Source organism: Phalangium opilio, unplaced genomic scaffold, assembly GCF_054372755.1.
Source record: "Phalangium opilio isolate 3A_F unplaced genomic scaffold, DU_Popi_V2 ptg000487l_1, whole genome shotgun sequence".
NCBI classification, from domain to species: Eukaryota; Metazoa; Arthropoda; class Arachnida; order Opiliones; family Phalangiidae; genus Phalangium; species Phalangium opilio.
In genome coordinates this window covers 905,047-912,219 of record NW_028324237.1, presented here as the reverse complement: position 1 = coordinate 912,219, position 7,173 = coordinate 905,047, and positions in this window count along the sequence as shown.

Genomic DNA, 7,173 nt, shown 5'->3' with positions numbered 1-7,173 from the left:
AGGTAACGTTAGGCTTCCCATTTGGTGAGGTTAGGTTAGTTGATTGGTGAGGTGAGGTTTTTTGGATAAGTAATTTTAGGTTTCTTTCTACTTTATAAGCAATTTTAGGTTTCGTTATACCTGAAAGGCTATGATTAAACGGTAGGATTAAGAATGGTTCAAAATTCTAGGTAAAAACAGCTATTGGCTATAACCGCAACCGCTCTTTCTAAAAAACAAATTTTGACCTACACCGCTGTTGGTTCCTATTTTGGGTACCGATTTGCATGTTACACCCTTTCTATAAACGGGCCTAAGTTCGATTTGTCGTCATCGTTTAAAATAGCGACCAGATAAGTAATAAAAACGTCCCAACTGGCAACGCCGGATGCCTTTGTTGCTAGTCTTTTATAAAGTTCTACTAATTGAAACCTTAATTAGTCCAGATAACAGTTTCTGCGATTTTTAAATGTTCTGAATGAAAAAGATTAGCACGCAGAGTGATACTGAACTAGGATCGTAAGGAAACCAACCTTCGGTTTATATACTTCAGAGCTTCATTCTCTCTTTGGCCAAAAAAACCGTCGGTACCTCGAAGTACTTATCAGAACCAAGGTAAAGATGCCGAAGAATGTGTTCTTTATCTGATTTAACAGACGCCATCTGAAAAAGAGATATATCCGCAAACCAAAATTCCCTTCCTCGAGTAAGGTTTTCGAGATTAGGGGATGTGTTTCCTTGCTGTCACAGTTTGCCGCAGAGCATTTTCATTGCAGTTTCAGTCTGAAATGATTCGAATATTACTTTGACTGACTCTAAAAATTTCTTTGAAAAAAGTATAAAATCCTAACCCGTCGACAAACTTCATTATCAATTATAGGTCCAGGATTTAAATAAATCGGGATGTCCTCAGATAATCTCAAGGCATCGGTTACACTGTTGATATTTTCTCTTTTCTGAGATGAGTAGTTGGCTTTCAAGACTCCGTTGAACAAATTGACGATAATGACAATTATCAAGATGAAAGGTCCAACGCTGAAGCGAATGGCTTGTGACGAAGAAATATCGAACCCTACAAGAGCAAAAATTAAGCTCACTCTCAGTATGTTTTCCTTAAATGACAATTGCTTTAGTAGTAATTTAAATGATACCACCTAATAATTTTAAACCTCGTAGTTTTTGAGCATATATTTTAATATAAATATAACATCATTTTAGCGCCTAAACCACCGCCAACCCTGAACGTATTACCTTTACTCCCGGGAAACGCTAAGAAAAAACTAAGTTTGATCATTTTAGCACTGTCAAGGGCAGGGCTTTAAAGATTACGCATATTCAGTGTCTAATGTTCAGCCGTGCACACCGATTACACTGAGTGAGTGGCCCCTCGGGGCTAGCGGGTGTCAAGCCACAATCATGTACACGAATATGATTTATAGTTTTAAGTTATGAAGGTTGGTGGTCGAGTCCGGAAATTAATTTTAAGACAGAATTTAAAGACATTAAAGGGTATGCGAATTTTCAGTTTAGTATCATATTTTACCACGAAAGTGGTATTGTGTTACACTTTCGAGTATCTACTTTCAAAATATCAAGTTTTTAATGTAATTGAACCAAAGTGTCTATTTTTAAAATCCATTGAAAAATCACGAAAACTCAGTTTCGATATATCAACAATTTTGTCTTGTCGAGGTTGTTCACCCGTTTCATGACATCACTATGACGTCAGGGGGAAAAAGCGCGGGAATCCTATACGCGTCTCCAAACTCTGGGTCTGATAGCGGAGAGAGTGGCACCATCTCACGTGAAAGAATGATATCTGTGACGTCAGCCTACGGGAAACGTTTTAGCCTTTCTTCCCTTACAAAAATGTTTTTAAGAATTCCAAAGGCCATTCTTTGGAACCCTATGGAGTCCTTGGGATCATTTTCTAAAGGAACAATTCCCAAAATCTTTCTTTGGAATTCCTAAAGAAGTCTTGAGACAAATGTCCAAATAATGTCTTGAGATTATTTTCCAAAGGAATTCTTTAGGAATTCTAGAGATTAATTTCCAAAGAAGGTATAAGGTTTTTTTTCCAAAGAAACTCTTTAGGAATTCTAGAGATTAATTTCCAAAGAAGGTATAACGAATATTTTCCAAAGAAATTCTATGGGAATTCTAGAGGTAAATTTCCAAATAATGTATAAGGTTTATTTTCCAAGGAAACTCTTTAGGAATTCTAGAGATTAATTTCCAAAGATGGCCTAGGGTTTGTTTTCCAAAGAAATTCTTTAGAAACTCTTGAGATAAATTTCAAAAAAACATCTAGGGAATATTTGCTAACGAAATTCTTCAGGAATTCTTGAGATCAATTTCCAAAGAACGTCTATGGAATATTTTTCAACGAAATTCGTTAAGAATTCTAGAGATGAGTTTCAAAGAGCCACATATATTTGCAATTATGCTTTACATATAATTAACTCAAAATATTTTTACCCAAATTGTTTAGCTAAAGTTTTCCAGCATAGACATTGCCTTGATGGCTAAAAAATTAAAAACGTTTCAAGAAGGCTTGTCCAGTAGCTAAGGCTCAGCTGAAATGATCTATCGTATTTACTCATTTTGGTTTTTTGCCTTTAATAATCCGTGAGGTGTTTATGCAAAGGATAAATTAAATTAAAAGTAAAATACGCGAAATTAAAATCGTGATGTTTAGATTTACTGGGAGTATAAACTGGCAGTCGAAACTTTCGCTTTTGAAAAGTAAAACTGACCTAAAATTAATTCTTTTGCGACATGTTTTATCTTTATTTCGAGCGTAATTAGAGTCCCAAATAAATATTGTAGATAAAACTAGGTCAAACGCGTTTCTGGTACTCAAAAAACTCTCAGTGAAAATACATTATAAAACTTAACAACAACATCTGTATCTACTGCTTGGCCATTGAAGCCTCCAAAACCCACTTAGTACCCCATACATTTCCACAACGTTAAAACTTTCTGCAATGTTCAGATGTATTTAAGTCGATTAAATGTCTGACTTTATAAGCATTATCGCACTACATGCGAGAATTTCTCGCGATATAAGGGGTGTTGTTCAGCATATAAGAACTGTACTCCCTGCATTGGGATATGGTTCTGCATGTGAGAACTATCCTCGTTTCTAGAAGGCTAAATTAATTTGCCTCATAATCTTCCCTATATTTCACAAGAATATTCCAAAGATATTTCCCAAGAAAATTAATAACATATTTCCGAAAAAATTCTAAAGATATTTCCCAAGAAAATTCCAAAGATATCTCCCATGAAAATTCCAAAGAAAATTCCAAAGATATCTCCCATGAAAATTCCAAAGATTATTCCAAAGATATTTCCAAAGCATTTTCCAAAGAAAAATATGCCAATATTCCCCAATTTCCCAAAAAAACCCTTAAGGATTTCTAAAGAAATTTCCCAACCAATTTTCTAAAGAGTTCTAAAGAAGATTTTTGTAAGGGTTAAAAAGAGGATTTCAAATAATTTCAAATTAAGCATTTTCAAATGCATATTGCGGACAAATAACCAGAAATCGGAGAATTAAAAGCTTGATATTTTTGAATTCACAGAAACTAATTCTATCTTTTGTTATATAAATCAGAGGTTTTTCAAACTAAGCTTCTCATTCCTTTTAATAAAAACTGTCTTTGTGGTTCAAAAAAAAAGAATGGTATCTGTATAAAAAATTTAATTGATGCTTGCTTGATACTAGTGTCTAATTTTGACTAATGTTTGTTTAAAGTAATAATCTTATCTCTGAAAAATTTAATTTAATAAATTTAAATTTTTCTATTTGAAAATATTGGTTAGCTAAAATTACGTAAGCCGTTTGACTGTGTTTAGTTTAAAAGCTCTATACATCGATCCTGATTATTTAAGAGCTTTCGAAAGTTGAAGTGATTAATAAATGCGGCTGGTCCATTACCATTTCCCAAAATGGCTCCAAAGTATTGTATGCATTTTTGTGAGGCAACGGCTATGACTGATTTTCGAGTTCCCATCACCATCATGTGCAGTATGTCAATCACCACCAGTACGCCAATGACGCAAACTAACCCGAACCATATCTGAAAAAGGTATGGAGTAAAAATACACGAGTAAAAACATAAGATATAACGGTTATATGCAAATATATTTGGTCGTTTCCAGTGCAAGTCTAGCTTTGCTAACGCTACCGCCTAAATTTTTGCACAAATTTTTTGGGGTAAAATTTAAGAAAGGCAGCTTTAACCTCCAAGTCTGGATTTAATATTAAGCCGTATAATTTGGGGGCATCTTTGATTAATTCGGTAGAGATGCGTCTTGTTTTTTGGCCAAATTTACCCCAAAAAGAGTTGAGCATAAGTTTGCTAAGGCATCTGAGACCTTTTTTCTCTACTTTAGTGATATCGAGTTATACACCCTCTTCGTCTTTGAAGTTTTTGATATATTCCTCTTTGTCTTCTTGAGTCTGGCAATCTGCAGGGAAGCCACTAGCTAGGGTTTTATACTCTAAAAAGGTATTAACGTAATCTTTAAACAGTCCTCCCTGTTTTGTTTTGGGGTCGTATTGCGTCACTTTGTATGACCAAGCCTCGTACATTCGTGTGATTTTGTAGCCTTTCTCTAGTGCATGACGTAACTCGTCGACTACCCATGTGCCTCGCAATTCTCTTTGTTCTGTAGTATGTTCGCAATCACCCTGAAATTGGGTTTTACAACATGTGTAACAGAGTGGAAATGTTAATTTCCCGTTAATACGAGCAGGCAAAACGGGATGAATTAGGTTTGGCGCCGGTAATACGTCACACTTAAGAAGACCATCAAACGAAAATATGTCTGGAAAGTTATCTAATATGATTTCAGGATGTCCTATAGGTATCTTGGTGGTTTTATTAATGAATGGGTATAGACTTGTGAAATCCACGTAGTGAATACGCTCCGATCCTGTTGTTTTATGATATAGTTTTGTTGCGCAACATCTTTTTCCGAAGAAAGCATCACGGGGGTCTAATCTTTTTACTACTTTAGGCTTAATGTCATTACATTTCAAAAACTCTATTATTTCAGGCTTATTTAATTTTTCCTGCTGCCATTCACTCTCCCATTTGACATTCACTGTATAACTAAGGGATTCTAATTTGGTTAACATGATCATGCTTCTAATATATCTGGAATTCAGAGTCTGTGCAGGGTCTCCGTGCAAAGCCTTGTTTCTGTTTAAGGGAAAGTGTATTTTACACCCATGATAGAAACACCCCCAGTACTCGAATATTTCCTTGTTGATTTCACAAAATCCGTCTACTTTGAGTTTTTGTATTCTGGTTTCTTTACCTCTAAAGGATGATTTGATAGATATATTTCGTTTGTGCGAGGTCCACTCTAGCCATTCTATAGCCCCTATCGACTGATTTTCGCTAAGTCTATAATAATTAGCGGGTATGATGCCAATTGTATCGGGTTTAAGATAATTCCTGCGAAATACGTAAGAGCAAACTCCAGGAAGAGTAACTGCGCCGCAATTAAATGGATCTACGCCTGTTACTTTAAAGAGTATTGTACGAAACGTTATACATCCAAGGAATAGTAAAATTGTGTCATTCTCACAATAATAATTGAGCTCGTTCAGGAAGTTGAAACCTTTACCTTTACTATCTTCTGAGTTATGCCATTTTAAGAAGGCATCTAAATTTTTCCTTGTAAAATATTGACAGCCATAAGCTTCGATAGGGGGTAGATTACTTCCTACACATGCATGACTGACTTTGCTAATGACCTAGGGCTTTTTTAAATTAATGCCAAAGTTAATAGCAAGGGTAATATACTGGATCTAGTGCTTACCAGAAGTAATTCGGTAACAATAATGGAAGATGACACCTACCTGACCCCAATAGATATTTTCCATCCACCAATTGTAATATCAATATTGAGAAAAATCACTTAGAAGACAAGACTACTGGACGAAAAACATCTTTACCCGCATTATAACTTCAAAAATGAAATTACAAGGAACTCTATCGTCAACTACGTAACACCAATTGGTCCTATTTCTATTCTATCTCAAATGTCAATACAGCGGTTGAGGTACTAACTACAACGGTCAAAAATTGCATGAACTCACATATCCTTCAAATGAAACAAGAAACATTAATATTTCTTCTAAATACCCCATCTGGTTCTCTCTCGAACTAAAAGAAGCATTATCGCGTTAGCTTTACTATAATCGTTAAAATGAAAAAGCGCAAAAACCCTGTTGATCTAACTACATTTAAAGAAATTTGCAAAAAGTATCAAGCATTACTTTCACGCGATCGCAAATGTCATGGACTGTCTTTAGTTGCAGACATTTCAAAAATCCGTCTAAATTTTGGGATTAAACACAGAAAATGCTCAAACCCAAACATAATGATATCTTACTAGACCAAAACGACGTGCTTATATCAAATGCCGAAGAAATTGCTGACCTTTTTAAATTAAAATTTACTGAACCAATGCAATCAAAAAATATTGACAAGGCTAACAGATTCTCCGATTCAAAATACGGACAGCTTCTTTACGCTAACCATCCCGGAAGCAGCTATTAACCTAGCTATCAAAAGACTTAAACCTATAAAATCTACCGGTATAGATTTTCTCCCGTCATACATAGTAAAAGGGTGTAACGATGTCTTTGCTCCGGTTCTGAGCAAAATTGTTAACCTGTCTTTGAAGTTAGGTCAATTTCCAACAAAGTGGAAAACTTCTGATTGTGATCCCTGCACATAAAAAAGGTTTCAGAAGCGATATAGCTAACTACAGACCTATCTCTCTTATCCCAATTTTTTCGAAGGTCTTTGAAATGGTCTTAAATGATGGTCTTAGACAGTTCTTGGTAGATAGCCAGCATGGATTCTGTAAATTAAGATCCACAACTACAAACTTAATAACATTCATGAACTATTTTGGTCCCATCGTGGCCACCCAAGGACAGGGCGACTGCATATTTTTAGATTATTCGAAGGCTTTTGATCGCATGAACCATACAATCTTGCTATCAAAGCTAGAACTTTATGCAATTGGAGGGTCTTTACATAAGTTATTACAATCATATCTGCAAGATAGACTGTATATTGTAAAGGTAAACTCGAAAATTACAAATTTCCAGTATACAATGAATATAGGCTCTGGGTCCATTTCTATTTAGAAGGTTTATTAAAT